General features: G+C 43.4%; 1 long non-coding RNA gene across 1 annotated transcript in view; it reads right to left on the reverse strand.

The window, feature by feature from the left end:
* LOC117349308 overlaps window positions 1-23,331 on the reverse strand; it is a 41,440-nt gene extending 18,109 nt beyond the window's left edge. Inside the window, exons 1-2 of the long non-coding RNA XR_004537129.1 lie at window positions 23,284-23,331; window positions 56-164 (exon numbers count right to left, since the gene is read on the reverse strand). This is a non-coding gene — a long non-coding RNA (uncharacterized LOC117349308). The remainder of the gene's footprint in view (window positions 1-55; window positions 165-23,283) is intronic.
* Between the last annotated feature and the right edge of the window lie 3,197 nt (window positions 23,332-26,528).

Consider the following 26,528-nt stretch of genomic DNA (forward strand, 5'->3'; position numbering starts at 1 on the left):
TTTCTATGGTTTAACGATTGCAATTAAAGAAATCGTTTCTGACTGCAGCAGTTACCTTAAAGGGCTTTCTTCGGCGTTTTCACGGCCGTTTTGTTGCCGAGGTTAAGTTGAATCGTGGAACACACAGGCCAGAATTTCAACTTGGATGCAGGTAATACATAAAACTGAAACAAAAGAGAAAAGAAGATTATACCTTTTTTTATTGGACTAATAATATATTTTTGGATTCGCTTTCAAAGCAATGCCTTCTTTGCTCTGTTTTAGTGTTTCTGTCGCATTTATTACCGTTAAAAGTGGTCTAACATGGCTACCACACCACTTTGCTCATCTTCGATGCCGGCTTTCTGGACCCACATTGTATGAGAACCCGAGCCCTCTGTGAAAGGGAAAATTTTCTATCAGGCTACGTGATTTTCTCTTATAGCACATCCTTTGTGCTTTCTGGGTTCAAATCTTCTCCGTCGAAGCTTCATTTGCCAGTCAGTGTACAGTAGTCCCCCGCGAACTCACGGTTCAGTGTTCGCAGCCCCAGTCGTTCACGGTTTTTTTTCCCCTCCTCAAAAATAGACTGTTTTTCCTATTACCCCGCATGCTTCTCTCCCGTGCTGCGAATACCCAGCACGCCGTGCAGCCGCTTTCTCCAGCACCCAAGGTTGTTCTACTGCACCTTTCCCTTCCAGGAGTTCTGCAGTAAAGTAGAGGAGAGGGGTGAGCCCAAAACAGAGCGCATCACTGAAATTGGGCAGCCTGCACGGCGTGAAGATAAAGAGAACGCCGGCCCTGCAGCCCTCTCCCGCCTCCCCTAAACCGCCTCCAATTATTGCGGGTTTTTTAAATTTGCAGGTGCTCCTGGAACGGAACCCCTGCGAATTTCAGGGGAGCACTGTATTAATGGCACATACAGTGGCCTAGTGAGAATACGTGGTGCCCGGGACTGCGGTACCCTCTTCTCTGGCCTCCACCCTGCTCCTTACCAATCCCTCCCTGCTTTGCGCGTGCCCCCTTCCCTTCCCCCGTACCTTTTTAATTTTTCCAGGCGAGAGCAACAGCACAAACTTGCTGCCCGCGTCGTGTCGGCTATCTCTCCGACATCACCTCCTAGACGCGGGGCCCGGAAGCGACATCAGAGAGAGGCGACACCGACGCGGGCAGTGAGTTCGTAATGCTGCTCACACAGGAAAAATTAAAGAGGTACAAAGGAAGGGAAGGAGCACACACACGCGGCAGGGGGTCCTTTACAAGGACCGCGCCTGTGGCGGACTGCCCCACCCCGCACCCCTCTTACTATGCCAGTGGGCATATTTTCATTTCTTTAATTCACCTGAAGAAATGCCAACCAATACTCTGCACTGATCTGACAAGCTTCCCTCTTCCCACTGAATGAACGCTGTGTCAGCATTTGCAATGCTGTTGAAACAAGATGAAGGGGAAATCACATTCCTTTTGGCTTCCTCTCTGCTATGAGAAGGGAGGCAGGGGTCAGGAAATGACCACATCCTCTCAATGGAAGGTTTATTTCACACATAGCCTATAAATCTGCTCTACTTTAGATCTGTTCATTCCTGTTTGAGAATGACAATCATTATTTGACCCTCAACTGTTTTATTTATGCTCACACTATCTTGCTGTGCCTCATTCGTTTAAATGTGTCCTTATGGAAGATCAAGCCGCCTTTTAACCTTTTCAGTGCTCCACTTTCACCAGAGTATGCAAAGCCATTAGGCAGTCGCCTAGAGTGACAGCTTCTGTAGAGCAGCAAACAGCAGCTTAAGTCAAAGCAAATACATCCTGACAGCCGCACCAACTCAAAGAACTATTGGTGTGTACTTTACCCACAGAGTAAGTTCTTTCTCCATTTATGGGACTTTGGGATTTTTGCTTTGCTTTCGTGGAAAATCAGTTCTCCTTTTTTCTTGTAATTTGCAAGCTGCCCGTTTACCCACATAAATGGCTTTTGGAAATTGTCTTTATTATGTACGCATTGCCAGAGGTTGTAGCAAGAGCAGACAGCGTAGCTGGTTTTAAGAAAGGTTTTGACAATTTCCTGGAGGAAAAGTCTATAGTCTGTTATTGAGAAAGACATAAGAGAAGCCACTGCTGGCACCAGATCAGTAGCATGGAATGTTGCTACTCTTTGGGGTTCTAGAATGTTGCTACTCTTTTAGATTCTGGAATGTTGCTGCTCCTTGGGGTTTGGCCAGGTACTAGGGACCTGGATTGGCCACCATGAGAACGGGCTACTGGGCTTGATGGACCATTGGAATTTTTTAAGTACCTTCTTACTTCTCATTTATAATCTTAATGTATATTTTCTTCAAACCGCTTAGAACCTAACGGATGTAGCGGTATATAAGAAATAAATTACATTACATTACATTACATTGAGCTGACCCAGTAAGGCTATTCTTGTGTTCTTATGTTCCAATATATAAATTGAAATGTAAAATTTAAAAGTACAATGTCCAATTGGGTAGTTTATGGGATTGTTCTGAGAAGACTGATCTTTGGATGATCCTGACAGTTAATTATCAAAATCTTGGAGAGGCCTAAAAGTTAATTGACGGAGGCTCACAGCTGAATGTTTGCCTAGGACAGGGGTCGGCAACCCGCAGCTCATGAGCCACATGTGTCTCTTTCACCATGTAGTTGCGACTCTTCTATTGCTTCAATGGGTTAGCGGCAGCAACTCCTACAGCTGCCTGCTGCTAACCCGGAAGCCTCTCCTCTGCTGTGTCACAGGCGGGATGCGACTTAGGAGAAGCTTCTGGGTTAGTGGCAGGCAGCTGTAGGAACTGCCGTTGACCTGTTAAAGCAAGACAGAGCTCAGAATGGGTTACAAGGTAACATACATAATAATTAGACAAAACGAGTTAATTGTGAATGGGGTGGGGGAAAGGAATTGTATTGAAAGAGGAATGAGAGTGCTGAGAAAGGGAGAAATTGATATAGGGGTGGAGGGGAGGGAGAGATGGAGAAATGGATATAAGGGTAGAGGGGAGGGAGAGATGGTGCATGGGGAGAGAAGGAGATATGGACATGGGATGGAGGGGAGGGAGAGATGGTGCATGGGGAGAGAAGGAGAAATGAATATGGGGTGGAGGGGAGGGATAGATGGTACATGGGGAGAGATGGAAAAATGGATATAAGGGTGGAGGGGAGGGAGAGATGGTGCATGGGGAGAGAAGGAGAAATGAATATGGGGTGGAGGGGAGGGAGAGATGGAGCAATAGATATAAGGGTGGAGGGGAGGGAGAGATGGTGCATGGGGAGAGAAGGAGAAATGGACATGGGTGGAGGGGAGGGAGAGATGGTGCGTGGGGAGAGAAGGAGAAATGGACGTGGAGGGGAGGGAGAGATGGTGCATGGGGAGAGAAGAGAAATGGACATAAAACAACTGCAGAAACAGTGTAAAAAGTCTCATTAAATATTTTTTCTTTATTTTCTTTAAGGTTTTAGTGTAAGTTGTGTTGAATGCATATCTGCCCACATCACATTAAAAACTGTATCTCAACCCCCCTTCTCTGCCCATAGCAATTCTGGGTAAATCCTGGGTCAAACATTTAGGATAAAATGGTTCTGTGCTTTAAAAAGGCTTTTAAAATGTCTCTGCTTTAAAAAGACCCTGGGCCTAGAAATTCTACCTCCAGATTCTATTAAAGCTGCTCACATTTGTGTGCCAAGATTTAGGTGTGATATACACATAACGTAATTGGTTAAAGAACCAATTAACGGCAATAATTAGGTGCCAGCAATCAATTATTGATGTTACTTGGCAACAAGTAGGATTTGCACCTGCATCTGGTTGTGTGCTATTCTGTACCACTGGCCACCTGAATATCTGGGTTGCATGATTGATGGATGCTGGGCATATGGGTCAGTATATTTTCAGTTTTGTGCCCTGAAGATGAGGCGTGTCAGTGGAAGGTTTTGTGTTTTTTTATGACGATGATATAAAAATAGGCAGCTATTGAACACTATTGTATGAGGCTGTCATGTTTTTGAGGCTTTTTTTTTCTCCACTGTTTTTGGTTTTTTTTTTAATTTATAAATTTAAATGATTTACAATATCAAAATATATCAAGGATAAAGGTTTCTTACAACAATTTTTTGACAATATTCATACAACACAAACATTCCTTATCAAGCCCTCAAATAATGGGGAGACATGCGACTTTCCAACTAACAAAAATAAGGAAAACAAAGAATTGGTTCTTGATTCAAATGAATCTTAACCATTCAATTACTATTGGGAATCTTACATCCACCATTTTCTCAGTAATGAATCATTAAAACAATAGGAAAACTCATTTCTGTTCTCGAGCTATTAGAAATTGTTGCAGTTGAATGGGATCCCAAAATACGTATTCAATGTCTTATAATTTGACAAGACATTTGCATGGAAATTTTAAATAAAAAGATGCCTCTAGAGCTAGAACTCTTATTCTTAATTTCAAAAATTCTTTCCTTCTTAGTTGCGTAGCTCTAGAGACATCAGGAAAAATTCTAACAAAATCTCCACAAAATTTTGTCAACCTATCTTTAAAGTAACATGCATGAGTGAGATAGACAAAATGTTAATAATGAAACTTTACTTTAGTTTTTTTTTTTTTAAGCTGATCTTCAGGTCTCAAGTTTGCCTCTCATTTGCCACACTACATCTAATATAATAAAATGGTAAGTCGTGCATGCGCACTTCCTAAGTGTGCGCCGGTTTTCCGTGAGCTGTAGCGACACAAAGGAAGTGCGGCTTACGATTCTTTGAAAGACGCGGCGGTGGCTACTCTCACGATCCCCGCCTGCGTCGGACTTCCGACGCAGGTGGGGATCATGAGAGGAGCCACCGCTGCGACTTTCAACTAAAAAAAAACAAAAAACAAGGCGGATGTCGGCCCGATGGCTGGAGTTCACCGCTGAGTCCGGTGAGGAGTGCTTCCCTCAACAGGAACCGCCGGGTCTAATTCAAATACTCCCGGCAGGTCGGGAGGGGGCGGAGCAGGTTCCCACGCCTGGCGGGGACCGGACAGGAACTAGACTCCCTGCAGGAGCCAGCCTGATGGCTGGAGATCACCGGACTGGACAGGGGGAGCAGGTAAGGGGGTGCTGCAGTACAGGAGGAGCAGGGAAGAGGTGATTCTGGACAGGGGGGGAGGTAACAGGAAGGGAGGCCTACTGCTGGATAGGGGAAGCAGGGAAGAGGTGCTGCTCGACAGGGGGGGGAGAGAGGGGGGGGTGTAAAAGGAAGGGAGAAGGGCTCCTGCAAAGGAGAAGAGCTACTGCTGGATATGGGGAGCTGGAAATGGGGTGATGCTGAACAGGGGGAGATAAAAGGAGAAGGGCTACTGCTATATAGGGGGAGCAGGGAATGGGTGGGGGTGCTGCTGGACAGGGAGGAGGTAAAAGTAAGGGAGAATGGCTGCTAGCACCCGTTAATGTAACAGGCTAAACAACTAGTTATAATATAATAGGATATCGTAGTTTGTCATTGAGATTGCTTTCTCCTTTGGTGGCGTGTGGATACTGATTTTTTGAGTGCCATTCACTCAATGCTCTTGCACCAGTAATGGCCTTCATGAATAGGGAAGTTGAAGCGCTAATGCATGGGATTAGAAGAAAGAATTCACTGGAATTCTTGTATTATCTGAGGGCAAGCTGGAGAACAAGTCCACACAGCATGGGCAACGTCACCGACAGAGCCAGGCAGGGAAACCTCTCCAGCTTAGTAAGTACTAGAAGCTTTTGAATGGCCTCATCGTGCATGCAGGATCCTTTCTGCCTGCCATTGTTACACAGGACCACCTCAGTCTTCATGTTTCTATGGAGCCAGTTTGATGCATGTCACTGGAGATCACTTCAATTTATTTATTGGGGGGGGGGGCTAGACCTGGGGTGGGCAAACTTTTTGATTTGGGGGCCACAATGGGTTCTTAAATTTGACAGAGGGGCCGGACCAAGAGCATCTTTCTATCCTTCCGTCCCTCCCATCCCCCTGTGCAGCAGAACCCTTGCCCAGCTTCTATCCTTCCCTCACGTCGGGAATATTAAAGAGATACGGGGGAAGGGAAAGGGCCCGCACGCGTGGCAGGAGGGGCGGGAAATGAGCAGATGGGAGTGGAGGGGTGGACAAGAGGGTGGAGGAGGGGCAGAACTGCTCCGGGCACCTCTCACCCTCGCTATGCCATTGGATCAATGGATTCTAACGATCATCTGCTTAGGATGTTGTCTGCGCCTATTTAAAATACTATCCTTTTCGTTGTACCTATGATAGCATTATGGATTAATTGTTAATTGCCATTATATCGCTATATTGTTTTGCTGCTTATTTTTTTTTTCTCTTCGCTACCTTTTCTCTTCTCATACATATGACTCATGTTATCTTATAATGTTGTATTCATTTATGTATGATCTATTTAAATGTCAATAAAAATTATTGAACAACAACAAAAAAATACTACCTACCATATTACTTACCAAAAGGACCATGGCCAAGCTCTCAGCATCAGGAACTACTTACCAAGGAGCACTTTTCCATCTTAGTTGCAAGTGTGGATGAATCCGTTCCACAAGGGGAAAGAGGGCAGGGGAATTGCTCCAAGGATTTTTTGGTTACAAAAAAGAGGTAAAGAGGATGGGACTTGAATTACTGCTTTTTCTATAAGAAAGGTTTGAACAAGTTCCTGGAGGAAAAGTCTGTAGTGCGTTATTAAAAAAAACATAAGGGAAGCCACTGCTTGCCCTGGATTGGTAGCATGGAATATTGCTACTCAGTTAAGCCATTGTAACATCACTGATGAGGTTGGCTCTGAGGCACTGGGGAATGAGGCATTATGACATCACAATCTCAGCTCTGGAACGTTGCTCTCATTGGGGTTACGGAATCTTGCTATTCTTTGGGATTCTATATGGAATGTTGCTACTCCTTGGGTTTTGGCCAGGTACTAGTGAAACTGGATTGGCCACCGTGAGAACAGGCTACTGGGCTTGATGGACCATTGGTCTGACCCAGTATGGCTATTCTCATGCTCTTACGTGTGCCAAGTATTGGACAATCAAGCCATTGTAACATCACTGATGAGGTTGGCTCGGATGAGGCATTATGACATCACAATCTCATTGGGGTTCCGGAATCTTGCTATTCTTTGAGATGCTGGAATGTTGCTACTCCTTGGGTTTTGGCCAGGTACTAGTGACCTGGATTGGCCACCGTGGGAATGGGCTACTGGGCTTGATGGACCATTGGGCTGACCCAGTATGGCTATTCTCATGCTCTTACGTGTGCCAAGTATAGGACAATCAAGCCATTGTAACATCACTGATGAGGCTGGCTCTGAGGCACTGTGGAATGAAGAATTATGACATCACAATCTCAGCTCTGGAATGTTGCTTTCATTGGGGTTCCGGAATCTTGCTATTCTTTGAGATGCTGGAATGTTGCTACTCCTTGGGTTTTGGCCAGGTACTAGTGAAACTGGATTGGCAACCGTGAGAACGGGCTACTGGGCTTGATGGACCTTTGGTCTGACCCAGCATGGCTATTCTTACGTTCTTATATGGTTTATATAGCTGAAGCGTTTACATGAGGCAGCGAAGTGTTAAGTGACTTACCCAGAGTCACAGGGAGCTGCAGTGGGAACAAATCTCACAACCTCAGCATGCCGAGGCTGCTGCTCTAATCACTAGGCCACTCCTGTTCGGCGACACAGTAAGGGGGGGGGGCACCCTGGGTGCCAACATGTTGGGGGCTGAGAGAGTGGCCAAATGTTGCTTAATCACTACAGGGATGCTGGTCAAGCTGCAAAGACCAAAGCTAGCCCTGTGGTTACACTTCCCCCTCCGTATTCGCGGTTTCCGTATCTACGGATTCACTTATTCACGATTTTAAACCTAAAATTCCTTTTCTTTTTTCGGGCTATTTTAAGCCCTGTAAGGCCCCCCCCCCCCTTAAGTCTTACCTGGTGGTCTAGTGGGTTTTCAGGCAGGAGCAATCTTCCCACGTTCCTGCCCCGTGCAGATCGCTCACAGGAAATGGCTCGAGAGACGACGGGAGCTCAAGGCAGCCATTTCCTGTGAGCGATCTGCACGGGGCAGGAACGTGGGAAGATCGCTCCTGCCTGAAAACCCACTAGACCACCAGGTAAGGCTTAAGGGGGGGGGGGGCTTTGAGGGCTTAAAGTAGCCAGGGGAAGCGGGGCTTAGGGCCAGAACCGGCTCAAATATTATTCGCATATTTTTTTATCTTCGCGGGCCGGCTTTGCCCCTAACCACCGTGAATGCAGATGGGGAAGTGTATATAATGAGGTCTGATCTACCTCCCACGCAAAGATAAAGAAGAGCCATTAACTGTCTTTAACAATGTGAAATGCTCTTGCTACCCCCGCCAAAAATAGAGGATCTACAGAGGCCAGTGTAAAGATGCGTCAATGAAGACTGTGACATGCTTTCTTCTACATATTTAACAAACTTTCTGTTTTATTTGCCGACACTCACAGTCTAATAATTGCTTATCATTTCAGCATTCAGCGCTTGTCAAATTTTCATCTGTAAATATGGAATTCAACAGCATTTGCAGAAAGACTGTTTTTGGTGCTGCAAACAATTTTGCTGTTTAAACTGTCAGGATATGTCATGACATCTGGATTTCATATTTCATCTTTTTTTAATAGGCTGCAAACAGTAAATATAGTGATTCTCCCCCCCCCCCCCGCGAATTCACGGACTCAGTAATTCGCGGTTTTTTCCGACCGCCTCTTCCTAGTACTAAAATCATGGTTAGACCAATCAGGAGCAGCTTTGATATGCCAGATAGCGTGTCAAAGCAGCTCCTGTTTGGTGTAACCATAGCTTTAGAACCAGGAAGAGGCGGTCAGAAAATATGCCCGGCTTCATAAGTACAATTTAAGCAGCTGCTGGCACCCCAGCTGCCCTCTCCTGCCTGAAAAACCGTATTCGCGGTTTTTCGAAAGTCACGGGTGTTTCTGGAACGGAACCCCCATGAATTTCGGGGGAGTACTGTACATCTATGTGATTAAAAAAAAACAACAACGACCCCAAACAACCCATAAGAGAAAGTGAGCAAGGAAACAGAAGGGGGGGGAGGGGAGACAAAGGGCTCCTTTTACAAAGGTGCGCTAACATCTGAAAACCTGGCTTTTCTCAAAAACCTAACACTCCCTCCTCTTCTGACATCCCAGCCCGCTAACACTCTTCCCTCTCTGATCTTCACCCATTCCCTTCCTTGGAGTTCCTTTCTCATTACAATTCCTGTAAACCGTACCGAGCTCCACAAATGTGGAGATGGTGCGGTATATAAACCCAAGATTTCGTTTAGTTTAGTTTAGCGGTTTTAACGCGTGCTAAAATGCTGCGCACGCTAGCCGCTACCGCCTCCTTTTAAAGAGGCGGTAATTTTTCAGCTAGCGTAGCAAACCTTTGTAAAAGGAGCCCAAAGTAATCAAATACAGGAAGAAGGGGTTGGGGGGGGGAGTGCACAGAAATGTATCACAGGTGAGACCAGGGGGAGCCACTGCTGTAAGGCCAAAAAAACAAGTGGCTATGGGAGAAGCGGGGGTGGGGGTCAAACTGTTGGAAGGCACAGTTAGAGAAATAGCTGTTTAGCAATTATTTAAATTTCAGGAAGGACAGTTTGAAACAAAGGGTTAAGGAGACACTAAAACAGGATGAGTGGCACGAGGAGTGAATCTGAAGGTGGGCGGAGACGAGAATATGTTGATGAGCAGAAGCAAATTTGATAAGGGATAAGGAAAAGATGGGCAATTTAAACATGAAGGCCCATATTCTATAAACAGCGACTTCAGTTAGGATTTTGTAGACGTCAATCCTATCTCCCCTCAGTCGTCTCTTTTCCAAGCTGAAGAGCCCTAAACGATTTAGTCTTTCCTCATACGAGAGGAGTTCCATCCCCTTTACCATCTTGGTCGCTCTTCTTTGAACCTTTTCTAGCGCCACTATATCTTTCTTGAGATAAGGAGACCAGAATTGAACGCAATACTCCAGATGAGGTCGCACCATGGAGCGATACAGAGGCATTATAACAACCTTAGTCTTGTTAACCTTCCCTTTTTTTGATAATTCCCAGCATTCTGTTTGCTTTTTTGGCCACCGCCGCACATTGGGTGGAAAGTTTCATCGTATTGTCTACAATGATACCCAGATCCTTTTCTTTGGTGCTAACCCCAGCATCCGGTAGCTGTGATTCAGGTTATTCTTCCCAATGTGCATCACTTTGCATTTGTCCACATCAGGCAACAGATCATGAGAGACTATGTGCTATTTGCTGTGAAGGAAGATGACAAAACCTTTCTCGAGCGGAGAGTGATACCAATAAAATGTCTGATATTCAAGAGATTAGTGAGAAACTTGACCTAGTTTATCACTGGCCAAATACGAACAAATTGGCCCTCAATATCAAAAAATCTAATGTTATGTTATTCCCATGGAAAGAAAGTTCCACTCTCATTGCTCCTATTACTATAAAAAAATATCCCACTACAATTAGTTAACAGTATAAAAATTTTAGGGGTGACTTTTGACACCAAACTTAATTTTCATGATCACATCAGTACTATTGTTAAAACCACTTTTTATAGATTACGTAAGATTCGAGCAATTTCAAAATTTCTATGTGCCAAATCATTAAATATTCTTATCCATTCGCTGGTGATTTCTAAACTGGACTACTGCAACGCACTCTTTAAAGGAATATCATTGAATGAAATCAAACGTCTTCAAATTATTCAAAATGTTTCTATTAAACTTATAACTAATTCTAGAAAGTTTGATCATGTTACTCCTCTTTTAAAAGATGCACATTGGCTCCCAGTCACTCATCGAATAACATATAAACTCTGTTTGCTCACTTTTAAGTCTCTTCTCAATAAAACTCCAGCTTTTATATATAAACTATTAATCCCCTACAATCCAAGTAGAACTTTAAGATCTAATGAGCAAAATTTACTAACCATTCCCTCATTTAAGATCATTAATACAAGACGGCAGTTCATCTTTTCAGTAACTGCTCCACAGATCTGGAACGCCCTTCCAATTTTTCTACGAAATGAGCATGATCTGGGAAAATTTAAAAGTAATCTAAAAACATTCCTTTTTAAAGATGCCTTTTGGTATTTAATCCATTAATCCTTAGACCGATGTTTTAATTATTATATTCTACTGTTATTTGTCTTCCTCATGTTTTTTTCCCCTTTTTTGTTCTACTTTTCTATCATGAATTGTATTTCACACCCCTTTTTTACCTTATGTTATGAATATGTTGAACCATTTTTAATATTATGTTATTATTTAAAGTTTGTATTGTATTGTTTCCCACTGAATGTATTTTAAATTGTACATCGCTTTGAATTATGATTAAGCGATTAATCAAAAGAACCATTAAACTTGAAACTTGATATCTTACATGTTTTCATGCTCTATGGCTGGCTGTTGAGACAGAAATTGCTGGGCAGACTGGAAAGGTCAATTGGTGGTTTCCTGCCATCATCTACTGTGTTATAACCACGATGTTGTCTTGATATGTCTATGTTATATGTGATAATCGGAGGGAACCAAGATTCTATGTATGTCACATGGAAACCGTATAGTTGTATGCAGTATATATATAAAATGATGGAAGCACTGATTAAGGACAGTATCTGTGAACACATAGAAAACAATGGACAGCTAAAGTCGAGCTAGCACGGCTTCTGCAAGGGTAGGTCATGCCTCACAAACTTATTGTACTTCTTTGAGGGGGTAAACAGACAGGTGGATAAAGGGGAATCCATTGACATCATTTACCTTGACTTTCAAAAAGCCTTTGACGAGGTACTGCACAAAAGACTGCTTAAAAAGCTGTGGAGACATGGGGTGCAAGGGGAGGTCCACCGATGGATCAAAAACTGGCTAGCAGACAGGAAACAGAGGGTTGGAGTGAAGGGCCATTACTCAGACTGGCATGGGGTCACGAGCGGAGTTCCGCAGGGGTCGGTGCTGGGACCGCTCCTGTTCAATATATTTATAAATGACCTGGAGGCGGGAACAAATTGCGAAGTTATTAAATTTGCGGATGACACCAAACTCTACCGCAGGGTTGAAACCATGGAAGACTGCGAAGATCTGCAAAAGGACCTAACGACGCTAGAAGAATGGGCCAAAAAATGGCAAATGAACTTTAAAGTAGGGAAATGCAAGGTCATGCATGTAGGGAAAAAGAACCCGATGTTCAGCTACAAAATGGGAGGATCACTGCTAGGGGTAAGTAACCTTGAAAGAGACCTGTGAGTGATGGTGGACACGTCTTTGAAAGCGTCGGCACAGTGCGCCACAGCCTCAAGAAAAGCAAACAAAATGTTGGGTATCATTAAGAAGGGTATCACGACCAGGACAAAGGAGGTCATCCTGCCACTGTATCGTGCAATGGTGCGACCGCATTTGGAGTACTGTGTCCAGTATTGGTCGCCGTACCTCAAAAAGGACATGGCGGTACTTGAGGGAGTCCAGAGAAGAGCAACTAAACTGATAAGAGGTATGGAAAACCTCTCATATACTGACAGACTGAAAAAGCTGGGGCTGTTCTCCCTGGAAAAGCGGAGACTTAGAGGAGACATGATAGAAACCTTCAAGATCCTGAAGGGTATAGAAAAGGTAGACAGGGACAGATTTTTCAGATTACGGGGAACCACAAGTACAAGGGGGCACTCGGAAAAATTAAAAGGAGACAGGTTTAAAACAAATGCCAGAAAGTTCTTTTTCACCCAGAGGGTAGTGGACACATGGAACGCGCTTCCGGAGGCTGTGATAGGCCGGAGCACGTTACAAGGCTTCAAAGAAGGTTTGGATAGGTTCCTAGAGGATAAAGGAATTGAGGGGTACAGATAAGAGTAGCGGTAGGTTACAGGGATAGTCTGGGACCATTGCTCAGGCAATGGGCCTGATGGGCCGCCGCGGGAGCGGACCGCTGGGCGAGATGGACCTCTGGTCTGCCTCAGCGGAGGCAACTTCTTATGTTCTTATATACATTTTTTAATAAATAAATAAATTATTTCAGGCAAACCATTTTTCTGAATCTTTCATGATATCTCAGTTCAAACCCAGACAGTTGCCGTTAGCAGATAAAAGAAAAGATTAATACTATGATCTCGCCCTATGAACATTAAGAGGAAAGCAGTGATGTCTGCTCCAGACCACACACTAACACGTCCTGACACTGTGGTAACACACGCCAGAGTGGAATTCTCATTTGTCATCCAGAAACACTGCACTTGATCTTAGGAAGATGTGACGCACCAAAGCACGGGCAGGAAATGGAGCAGAACGGACAAAGAACGGAAATATTTGTCTGATCTGTGTGGCTTGAACATTTGAAACACTTTAAGAAAACACCTCATCGCTTCGGCTGCGACACGCCCAGGGGAGTGACCTTGGTGGAACTGGAATGGTGTCTGTGACTTACACGTTTGCTAAACATGAACAAAGGCAACGCATTGCAGTGAAATTTGGGTCCGATTTTTAGTTTGCCTTAGGCTCAAGACTCGGTATACTATGAGGTCTTATAAATCACGAGATCTATTTTGTAAAAATAGTATTATTTAAAATATCATCCTCTGGAACTACACATGCCAAAATATGAATTTCATAAACCTTAAAAGTCTCAGCTTTCCAGTGATGTATGCTAGTTATTAATGGGGCAATCAGTCTAGAAATATCACTGCTCATAAATTACTAGTTTCTTTTCCTGGTGACACAGAAACTGAATAGAAAGTATATCCCTAAAACTTGTCACATTGAGGTTTTTTTTTTTAACAAGGCATGTTAGCACAGTCTGCAAAATTTATTAATGCAGCGATAGGGTATGACAGAGTGCTTTGTGCAGATACCAGAGCATGCCTGAAAAGTTTGCAGCTGGCAAAGAAAACCGGCAAGTTAATTAATTGGATTCATATTTTTAGATAGTTCAGCCGGTAGATGCAGCCTACAAAAACATAACCATTCATTCCCCTGTTCGCTTCCTGTTTTACAATTCAAGTACAAGAAGGTGATGAAGGTACAACATCTTTATAATCTCCTTCGCATATGCCACTCCCACCACTGTTTAGCTTAACTGTCGATGCTGGCTGTGCCAACCCCATACCGACAACTGGACCAAGCCTCGAAACACGTGAATGCAATATAGAAACCAGGAGAGTGGAAAAGGGATTTATAAACAGAGCTAGGACTCTAATGGACCCCCTTATTAATTAATGAATAATAATAAAAATTGTATATACCTCCCAGAAAAAGGTAAGGAAACCCAGTGGTAAAAAGGAGAATTAATCTGAGAAAAATCTGATAATTTGCTACCACAAATTTCTATAGCTGCAAGACATATGCAGCACTGTTTGCAAATGTGCAAGAGAGAGTCTGCCATGGAGACGTGGGGTCCTTTAACTAAACTGCAGTAAGCGCTAGCTTACGCTTACCACACGTTACCGCAGGACATGTGCTGGCATGCCATGGTAAAATGGCCAATTTGCATGTGCACACACTTCATGCAAAATATATATACAGTGGTACCTAAACTAAACCTTAAGTTTGTATACCGCATCATCTCCACAGAAGTAGAGCTCAACACGGTTTACAGGAATAGATATAGAAGGAACTCCAACGAAAGTAGAAGGACTTAGTAAAGAGAAAGTTTAGAGGGACTTAGTATATTGAATAGGGAGAGGTCAATTATATTTTAGAGTAAAGCCAAGTTTTCAAATGTTTTCGGAAGAGCTGGAGGGAGCCTAGACTCCGAAGCGGGGCAGTAAAGTTGTTCCACAGTTCGGTGATCCTGAAGACGATGGATGTCCCTAATTTTCCTGAATGGGATATGCCTTTTAAAGAGGGGAAGGATAGTTTGAATTTTTGAGTGGATCTGGTGGTGTTGGGATTCGAGGAGTTCCAGGATAGTGGAAAAAGGGGAGGAAGGATGCCGTGTAGAGATTTGAAGGTTAAGCAGGCGCATTTGTAGTGGACCCTAAGGATTACTGGGAGCCAGTGAAGCTTAGACATAAGCGGGGAGACGTGGTCAAATTTGCTTTTTGCGAAAATTAGTTTAGCCGTGGTGTTCTGAATCCGTTGAAGTCTATGAAGGCTTGGAATCCGAACGCCCCAGAACTCAAACAACTTGGAATCTGAACTATTTTTTTAAATTAAATTTTGCCCCAGAATCCGAACGCTGCTTTGGAATCCAAACGTACGGGAACTGCAAGCGTTGCTCAGCCCAAAGCTTCCCCTCTGACGTAGCTTCCTGTTTCTGCCTGGGCGGTTCGTGTCAGAGGGAAGCTTTGGCTGAGCACCGCTTGCAGTTGCCGTTACCGATCTTGCTGTCTATGCCACAAATCCAGCGTGTTTACTGTTAAATTTATTTGAAAATCTGAGTTTGTAGGACCAAGGGACGGATTAATCCAGTTTCTATTATTTTCAATGGGAAAAATTGTCTTAGAACTCGAACGTTTTGGAACTCGAACGGGGTTCTAGAATGGATTAAGTTCAGATTCTGAGGTACCACTGTATATATATTTTCTGCTTAGGGGAGCGTGTTAGGGATGGAGGGTGGGTGTGACAGCGCTTGATGAAATTATATGCATTTGGACACCTTGTATGTGATCTTAAGTTGGCCAAACAGGTTGAAAAGGTGACGCCGAAAGCTAGAAGGATGCTAGGTTGCATAGGGAGAGGTATGGCCAATAGGAAAAAGGCAGTATTCATGCCCCGTATAAGACTCTGGTGAGACCTCATTTAGAATATTGTGTACAATTCTGGAGGCTGCACCTTCAAAAAGATATAAAAAGGATGAACATAAGAACATAAGAAATGGCTTCGCCGGATCAGACCTTAGGTCATGGACTGAAACTGAGGGGCACCAGGCCCAGGACAAATATCAGGAAATTCAGTTTCACACAACGAGTGGTGGACGCTTGGAACACTCTCCCGGAGGAGGTCGTGATGGAGACCACCATTCCGGGATTCAAGGGCAAGTTGGATGCACACCTTCTCGCAAATCACATTGTGGGATACGAGTAAACAAGGTTTCTCAGCAGGGAACATCTGGCTTGGCCTCCGCGAGTGCGGGTCGCCGGACTAGATGGAGTCAGTGTTCTGAGGTAAGGTACATTGAAGCAAGGTCTGTCAACGTTTGAGACCAGAATTGATCCGGTCCATGAAAAGAAGCATCTTTACTGCTTTCCGGAAGGTCAGTACATTATCAACTGCCCTAATGACAGGAGGTGAGTTGATTCACACACACACTCACCCATCACAATTTTGCACTGTTTTGAACATTTGTTGCAAACCTCAGGTTGGGGGTGGGAGATTACAAAAGCAAAGAGACTGAATTATGGTAGTCTCTTACCCACAAAAGGTGGACTCTCCAGAGCAGGGCTGAAGTACTTTGACAGGGAATAAAAGTTTTCGGTGAGATCAGTTTGGTATTCATCATCAAGAATTAGGTTTTTATTTTTAATAAATCTTTATTAGTTTTCAATTATTAACAGTGCAATACAGTGAATTTAAACATAATCAAATCAAACAAAATTAGTTCATATTTAAAAAAAAAAAAAAAAAAAAAGAATTTAGGAAATAGATTTTTGTGCCTGGCAGTTTCTTCTTCCTGTGGCTTTCCAATAGAGAATGACACGGTGACAAAATTCATCACTGTTCCCGTCCCCGCGGATAACCGCGGGAAATAATCCCATATTATTTTCTAGTGTCTATTTCAACCTCGGTCCTTCTACACCAGCATTCTTCAGAGCAAAGCTTGCAGGTCAGTGGTTGTGGCCATTCATACTCTGATTCTTATGTGAGCCAAGGATAATGAAGCCATTGTGACATCACTGATGTGACTGGCTCTTAGGCACTGGTGGAATGAGGCATTATGACATCACAATATCTGCTCTGGATACCAGAGACTGTCATTCTGTAGTGTCTGTTTCAACCTCGGTCCTTCTACACCAGCATTCTTCAAAGCAAAGCTTGCGGGTCGGTGGTTGTGGCCATTCATACTCTGATTCTTCCCTCTCCTTAAAGAATGACATGAAGATGGTTTCCCGCGGGGACGGGAACGGTGATGAATTTTGTCATAGTGTCATTCTCTACTTTCCAACTCAATTGAAACTAACACCTACTGAGACTATAGTGCCCGAGCTTTTATTCACACCTGCTCAGATCTTTTCACCATTTTAATCCTCCGTAACTCTCCTGTCCCTTCTCCCTTATTTACCCAACCATCACGACAGTTCTTTGTCAGTTATATAAATCTGTTTTCCTCTGGATCCCAGTATACTAGTGACTCCCAAATCTGTCCTGAGATAACCCTAGCCAGTCAGATTATCAGGATATCCACAATGAAGGTCCATAAGATAGATCTACATACCAAGGAGGTACGTAATCAATCTCATGCGTGTTCATTGTGGATATCCTGAAAACCTGACTGACTAGGGTTCCCCCAGAACAGCTTTGGGAATTCCTGCAGTACACCTACGTCCTAATGGCCACATACAGTTCATCGACATAATTATCCACAAACACGACATATTTACCTAAGGAGAAAATGTTAACAGCTTGTGTATTAGGAAACCAGCGTTGCTGTGGAAGTCAACGTGTGAGCATGTAGGCACCGTGGTTCCTCCTATCTCTCACAATGACTCATTGAATAGAGAGACAATAGACCAAGCGGAGATTCTTTTCCACAGAGGAAGGGCAAGGAACGCTTTAACCATTTTCATAAGTGAGTTTTCTCTGTTTTGTTTCTAACATTCAGTATAAAAGGAACCGACAAGGCCTGCTTCACCGACTGCAATTATGGGCAAAGATCTCACTAAATCGGTCTCCTTATCATAAAATCTGAAAAACCTGTGGCACATGAAGGAAGCTGATCTTAGAGCTCCCACTGTTATTTATTTTTCTTTCTTCTTTTGTGGGTTGGGTGTTTTTTTTTTTTATGGAGGGCGTCGCTACAAAATCTGGAGAAAAGCCATCACTTGTGGCTCCGTAGGAACCATAAGTTATGTTCAGAAACCTCGGGCTACTCATTATAGCAGCTTTTGTTCCCGGTGAGTTTGCGAGAAAGAGAAACCTCATTTTTCACTGAGGTCTAGCCTACATGTAGTTTGTGTGTATATATATATATATATATATATATATATATATATACACACACACACCATTATGAATCTGGACCAACTAAGATCCAAGTGCAAAACTGCAGAGTTTTCAAACTGGTCCATTGGTGGGGTGGACCTGGAAATACTTGGAAACACTTTATCTATCAGGACCAAGATGTGTCTCAGGAAAACAGAAGAACAAGATTAAAGGATATCACTGATGGCCTTTAGAATTACCTTTCTCTTTTTTAAACATAACAGAATTCATGTTTGTTTTTCAGTTTTTCTCAGTATTCTTCCTACCTAACCGAGACAGTTCCAGGGCCTTTCAGACAATCACACAGGCCTGGACCAGGACAAATTAGGAGATTCTGGGATTTAATATTCAGTATTAAAATAAACATTTTTCCCAGATGGAAGCCCTTTCTCTGGGTGAGACCTGGGCCAAATGGCCCTGCAGGATCCCTATCTGATAGATTCTGAACAGTTTGTATGTTTTTCGAGAACAGACATGTAGCCCTTATTCTGTGGACTCCAGAAAAAGGAGGACAGATTAAAACATTCGGGTTTTACTTCATTTGCTTTCAATGAAAGTAAAACCCAGATGTCTCTTTCTGTCTTCCTTACGTCCACTGCTTTCAGTGAAAGTAAAACCTGGATGTCTCAATCTGTCCTCCTTTTTCTGGAGCCATATGGTAACCCTAGTGCAGGGGTAGGCAATTCCGGTCCTCGAGAGCTAGAGCCAGGTTTTCAGGATACCCATAATAAATATGCATGAGATAGATTTGCATCTCAAGGAGGCAGTACATGCAGATCCATCTCATACATATTCATGGTGGAGATCCATTCCTGAAAACCTGACCTGGCTCCAGCTCTCAAGGACTGGAATTGCCTATCCCTGCCCTAGTAGAATAAAAGCAGAGTAGCTTGGTAGAACTTAGATATCTGACAAGCCTATACAGAGAGAGATTTCTTGTTTATCCTTCAGTTACATATTAACCATCTTTACTTCATCTTATGCTCTCTCATTCCAGAGCTTCCTTTCAGTTGAAAGAGGTCAGCCTCTCCTTCCAGAGTATACATATTGAGATCTTTGAGTCTGTCTCTTTATGATGAAGACCACCTTCTGGACCGACTCTATCCTGTTTATATCTTTTTAAAGGTGCAGTCTCCAGAATTGTACACAGTACTCTAAATGGGGCCTTACCAGAGACTTATACAGAGGCATTATCAACTCCTTTTATTCAATGGCCATTCCTCTATGCAACCAAGCATTATCCATCATCCTTTCTATCTAAGGAAGGGTGAGTAGTGGAGTGCCTCAGGGATCAGTGCTGGGACCAATTTCATTCAATATGTTTGCGAGCGACATTGCCAAAGGGTTAGAAAGCAAGGTTTGCCTTTTTGCAGATGATACCAAGATTTGTAACAGAGTGGATGCTTTTAGTTAAGAAATAACTTTATATTCCTTCTTAACTTTTCTTTTTTCTTATTTGTGCTTTTATCCCTTCCCTATTGTTGTAATCCTGAAATATAAAATTTGATACAGAGTGTAACCCTTTAAATATAGTTTTCTTAATGTTTCATGATTTTGTAAGTTTTTGTAATTATGTAATTTTATTTGTCTATGTAATACCTACCCCAAGTTTTTATTCACTCGTTATTGTTTGTATATCGCCTAGAATGTAGATTAGGCGATTAATCAAATCACATAATAAACTTGAAACTTGATAAAACATTGTTTACACGCATCTTGCAGCAAGAAATCAGCTCAGCTGACAGCTTGAGGGTAAACAGAAGCAGCCACTGCTGATAACTTTGAAATTATGGGGTTTTCAGACTTTTCTTGGAAGAACATAAGAACATAAGAAGTTGCCTCCGCTGAGGCAGACCAAAGGTCCATCCTGCTCAGCGGTCCGCTCCCGCGGCGGCCCATCAGGCCCATTGCCTGAGCAATGGTCTATACCTATCTGTACCCCCCAATCCCTTTTTCTTCTAGGAATCTATCCAAACCTTCTTTGAATCCATTTAGTGTTTTCTTGTCCACAACAGCCTCTGGAAGCGCGTTCCATGTATCTACCACCCTCTGAGTGAAAAAGTACTTCCTAGCGTTTGTTCTAAACCTGTCCCCTTTCAATTTCCCCCAATGCCCCCTTGTACTTGTGGTGCCCCTTAATTTGAAAAATCTGTCTCTGTCTACTTTTTCTATGCCCTTCAGGATCTTGAAGGTTTCTATCATGTCTCCTCTAAGTCTTCGCTTCTCCAGGGAGAAAAGTCCCAACTGCTTCAATCTGTCGGTATATGGGAGATTTTCCATTCCCTTTATCAGTTTGGTTGCTCTTCTTTGTACTCCCTCAAGTACCACCATGTCCTTCTTGAGGTATGGCGACCAGTACTGGACACAGTACTCCAGATGCGGCCGTACCATTGCACGATAGCATTTAATAGATGCTTGAATGTGGCAAACGTTGAAGAGATTGTGTCCGAGGTAATTGACGAAACATTTTAAGCCGCCTTCTAGAGGAGTGTGGGGAGAGAAGCTCAGTTCCCCATCTTGATAAAGCATTATCTGGAAAATAGTGTTGAAAAATTTGTGATTTCAGTCAACCTTTTTAGGGGTTAATTCCATTTCCTCAAAAAGAATGAAAAGCAAAGCTCATTAAATTTCCTGGTGTCAAAGACCCAGATTTTCCCTTTTTGGATAATTTATCGACTGCCTAATTCTATAAAACTGGGCTCCCAAGTTTATGCATATTGGACGCTTCCCCTCCCTGCAGCACCAAAGCCATCCTCCCTCCTCCCTTTCCTCGAGTGCCCGATTCAACCCCTTCCCCTGGGTCTGCAGCCACTGCTGCTTGCCAGCCTCTCTCCTTATCTCACGTCAGTGAGGGCCAGAGTGAGGCTTGGTGGATCCTGAGAGGAGCTATTGGAGCCTCAAAATGAGGCTTGGATGGTTATGAAAGAAAGGTCAGTTTGCACGCACAACTGCCTTTAGTCATTAGAAACTACCCATGGAATTTCTCATCATGTGTTACAGAATTTGCACTCAGTGTGCATCATCCTGGCACCTAACCGTCAGCGATACAATACCCGGGGCAGGATTAACCAACAGGTCAAGTAGGCACGTGCCTAGGGCCCAAAATGATCAGGGGGGCCCGATGAAGGAGGGCATCAATGTTGTTTTTTCCAAACGGCAATGGACCCCTCCATCATCAATCGGCAATGCAGGCCCCACCCCAATTGGCAACGTGCCCCCCCCCCTCATTGACGGAAAGTAAGACAAGCAAGCCACGCGGGTAAGAAAGGCAACGGGAACTGTAATTGTGCAAGCGGTGCTGCTTGCCCAAAGCTTCCCTCTGACACAGCTTCCTGTTTCCGCCTGGGCGCATGGTGGGATGGGGCGTGGCAGGGGGGCCCAGTGTACTTGTGTGCCTAGGAACTCTCGACGAATTAATCCTGCCCTGATAATACCCACAGAAAAATAGGGCACTATTATTCTCCATCTTAATTCTAGCACTTATCCCACTTCTCCACACTGCCAAATAATATTCCGACCACTTTATCAAAAGTTATTCTGACTAATTGTAACCAGTGTCCTAATTCTTACTTGAATTGACGGTCTACTAGGACAGGTAACATCAACACTCTATGTTATTATATTTATTTTTCTATTACCACTAATTGGACAAATAGAAAATAAAATTTTAAACCTTTGTTGTAGCAGCTTAAGATAACATAGCATTAGTTTTGTAAACTAACCATGGGAAATAACATCTTCCCCTAAAACATGACATACTCTGTATACTTTCCCCACTTATTCGCCTATACTTTATAGCAGGGGTGCCCACACTTTTTTGGCTTGCGAACTACTTTTAAAATGACCAAGTCAAAATGATCTATCAACAATAAAATTTAAAAGAAAACACAAAGCACACTGTACGCAGAGAAAATGTTAATTATCATTTGTATTCGGGAGTTTTTCCAAAGAGGTCAAGGCAGATGACTTTAAAATATGCAATGTCACTGCAGTAACAACTATACAAAAATAGACAAATATACCCCTTCCCCTTTTACTAAACCGTGATAGCGATTTTTAGCGCAGGGAGCTGCGTTGAATGCCCCTCGCAGCTCCCGACACTCATTGAAAATAAAACTCCCTGGTTTATATTCGAGTGAACCTTTTTCCCCTTTTTTTTTTGGGGGGGGAGGAGGTTACATCGGTTTATATTTGAGTAATAGACACTAATTTTCCTGTTCACCATTACAGAGCTTAGACTCTCTTCCTACATCAGGGGTGTCAAAGTCCCTTCTCGAGGGCCACAATCCAGTCAGGTTTTCAGGATTTCTCCAAGGAATATGCAAGAGATCTATTAGCATACAATTAAAGCAGTGCATGCAAATAGATCTCATGCATATTCATTGGGGAAATCCTGAAAACACGACTGGATTGCGGACCTCAAGGAGGGACTTTGACACCCCTGTCCTACACCCTTATCTGAAAGTCAATCCAATTATCTTCCGAGATGATGTAAAAAGCACAGGCAATCAAATCTATGGGAAGGTGTACCAAGACCAGATGAAAATGGAAGGCTCTATTTGTGATTTGTACAGAATATTGTCCTTTTTATTCTTTAATAAAAAGATTTAAATATAAAATACTAAGTGTTCAAGGCATGTGCGGATGAGTCCGCGGGGATGGGACAGAGCTCACGAGGATGGGGTGGGGACAGAATAGGGTTAGAACCCATGGGAATGGGGTGGGAATGGGGACAAACTTTATCCCCATGTCATTCTCTAGTGCCTAATGTTAGGCATATAGATGAGGTCTTACCCTAGTATTCTATATAGCAGTTCTGCTGGAACTTGCATTATGGAATTTGAACACATTATCCTAGTACCTGAATTTTGGCACCATTTCTTGAATTTTCCTCTAGAAACATAGAAACATGATTGCAGATAAAGGCCACATGGCCCATCCAGTTTGTCCATCCACAGCATACACTATCTCCTCCTCTCCCTATTGGCTAAGCCTCTTTCTACCTGCATTGTGATGTCATAGAACTTTATGGTTATAGAAACATAGAAAGATGTCGGCAGATAAAGGCCAAATGGCCCATCTAGTCTGCCCATTCGCAGTAACCATTACCTCTTCCTCTCTCCGAGAGATCCCGCGTGCCTATCCCAGGCCCTCTTGAATTCAGACACAGTCTCTGTCTCCACCACCTCTTCTAGGAGACTGTTCCACGCATCTACCACACTTTCTGTAAAAAAAAAGTACAGTATTTCCTTAGATTACTCCGGAGCCTATCACCTCTTAACTTCATCCTATGCCCTCTCATTCCAGAGTTTCCTTTCAAATGAAAGAGACTCGACTCATGCGCATTTACATCAGGTAGGTATTTAAACGTCTCTATCATATTTCCCCTCTCCCGCCTTACAGATTGAGATATTTAAGTTTGTCCCCATACACTTTATGATTAAGACCACGCACCATGTTAGGGCCCTATTTAAAAAGCCACGGTAGCGATGCCGCCATGGTAAATGCATCGAAGCCCATTCAATCCCTATGGACTCCAGTGCGTTTACCATGGCAGCATCACTACCACAGCTTTGTATAAGGGGCCCTAAATATACAAATCATTTTTTTTTTTAAGAAATCTGTTAACAGCGACATCTAATGGTTAGAAAAAGGATCAAACTTTAATTTTAGTTTAGAACTGCTATCCTCAAATGACGTCTCCCTTCCACTTCTTCCCATATAGAATCAACACAGATGCAGACACAAAGGCAGCACATATACAGATATACATGAGCACACAAACATAGATACATACACATGAGGAGGAGTTGGAAAGAATTCAATAAGCCATGCGCTGCATGCTTTCCTCACTTGTTTTTGTGTGTGTGTGTGGGGGGGGGGGGTTAACCTCTGTAACCTCCAGTGTGCTGTGTTCGTTCATCTTGTAAATCTTTCGGATAACTTACAGGTGCATACACAAAGCAGCATGTTGGAAACAATCCAGAACCCTGCAGTGCCGACATGACGAGAAAAGTCCAGCTGATTTGCAAATGTTGCACTTGAGGATCAAGACTTCAAATTGATGCATTGTCATTCCCAGTGAAGATGCCTCACTGTCCTCATATTCTGTGCTTTGGTTTCTCTACGTAGGACTGCACGGTTTTCATTTGGTTGACTGGTTTATGATGATCATTTTAGCTAGAGCTTGGCATTTTAATTTTTTTTTTAACTTAAGTCTACTAAGTTGCTGTGAGAACTGATGGGCATACTGAATTTCAAACCAAGGGTTGATTCATAAGTCTTTGCAACTTTTTTTTTCCTCTCAAAAATGCATCAACACTGGAAATGTAATATAAATGTTTGAAAGTGTGTGACATGTACTTCTTAAAGTTGCCATCAGATAAGAGATAAGCGCAGGAGTCTCTGGTTGGAGAAAAGCAAAAAAAAAAAAAAAGACATTTGAAACTATCATTTTATTATGGCACTAGCCTTTAAGCCCATTACATTAATGGGTGCTAGAATAGATGTGTCTGTCTGTCTTTCTTTCTGTCTCTCTCTTTCCTTGGCCGCTGTCTGTCTGTCTTTCTTTCTTTCTCTCTCTCTCCTTGGCCACTGTCTGTCTTTTTTTCTTTGTCTCTCTCTCTGTGGCCGTCTGTCTGTCTCTCTGGCCCCCTGTCTGTTTGTCTTTCTTTCTGTCTGTCTCTCTCCATGGCCCCCTGCCTGTCTTTCTCTGTTGCGCCATTCCTGCCTGTATCTCTGTGGCCTCCTTCTGTCTCCCCCACCAGAGCAAACCAAGATTGCTGCCTGCTCCCCAACACACCCCTCCCCCAAAGCAGCCCCCTTTCCCTCTCCCCCTCCAGTTCCCTTTGCAGCAGTAGCAGCTGGATGCCTAGCAGCACCCTATAGGCCTCATCCAGGCTGAAGGACACCCTCCTGCCGCTGCTCTCAGCGGTGAAGCCTCCTGCCATTGCTCTTGCCGTCGCTGAAACCACTGCACGTGCTGCAAATGGAACACGGCCAAAGAGGCACAAATCACGGTGGCAGGTATCACGCCGTTTCAACTGTGCATGCACAGGTAAGGGTTTTATTATATTAGATACAGTGTACAACAGGAGCAACAAAGTACAAGTGCAAACTGTTTAGCGAATTAGCAAATCAAATGCAGCTGATGGTAACATAGTAGCATAGTAGATGACAGCAGATAAAGACCCGAATGGTCCATCTAGTCTGCCCAACCTGATTCAATCTAAAAATTTGTTGTTTGGGGTTTTTTTCCTTCTTCTTCTTAGCTATTTCTGGGCAAGAATCCAAAGCTCTGTCCGATACTGTTCTTAGGTTCCAACTACTGAAGTCTCCGTCAAAGCTCACTCCAGTCCATCTACACCCTCCCAGCCATCGAAGCCTTCCCCAGCCCATCCTCCACCAAACAGCCATATATAGACACACACCGTGCAAGTCTGCCCAGTACTAGCCTTAGTTCAATTTTTAATATTATTTTCTGATTCTAGATCCTCTGTGTTCATCCCACGCTTCTTTGAACTGTCACCATTTTACTCTCCACCACCTCTCTCAGGAGCGCATTCCAGGCATCCACCACCCTCTCCGTAAAGTAGAATTTCCTTACATTGCTCTTGAGTCTCCCACCCCTCAGCCTCAAATTATGCCCTCTGGTTTTACCATTTTCCTTTCTCTGGAAAAGATTTTGTTCTACGTTAATACCTTTCAAGTATTTGAACGTCTGAATCGTATCCCCCTGCCTATCTTAAAAATTTAGATTTTAGGTTTATATAGTTTTGGTGGAGTCTACAAAATCAGACTTAGACATCCTTTTGAAAATGGCCCCTCCACATCAAGTAAAATATTGTTAGTTGTCATTGGATTATTGATTTAATCATGAAAATGTTAGGGAAACTGAATGGACCATGCAGGTCTTTATCTTCTGTCATCTACTATGTTACTATGTAGGAAAAGAATGAGACCCAGAATAGTGGCACACCCAGCATGGTTCCCCAGGCCCCATCATTCAAATGGTAGGTAGTAAGGGTTATAAACTAGAGCTGATAAGGAGGCCTAGGACTGAAGGTACCTGATGAGGGAAATGAGGTGGGGCTAATGGCTGTGAGGAGAAGATTAAATAAGGCCAAAGAGAAGAGCTGCTGAGTGCAGACACTGGTTAAAGTCATGGGAAGGGATGCTGTGAGGTGGGGGATATTTATATCTCTGGTAAAGCACACTCTCTGGCCTTCAATTTCTCTCACTGAGATTATTAAACTCGCTGTTTGGGACAAGCTACCCTCGATGTCTATTTGAGCTCCAAACAATTGCCAGGTAGAGGCAATTGTGTCTGAGTTCAAGAAAGCACGGGGCAGGCA

Source organism: Geotrypetes seraphini, chromosome 15, assembly GCF_902459505.1.
Source record: "Geotrypetes seraphini chromosome 15, aGeoSer1.1, whole genome shotgun sequence".
In the NCBI taxonomy this organism is placed as follows: domain Eukaryota; kingdom Metazoa; phylum Chordata; class Amphibia; order Gymnophiona; family Dermophiidae; genus Geotrypetes; species Geotrypetes seraphini.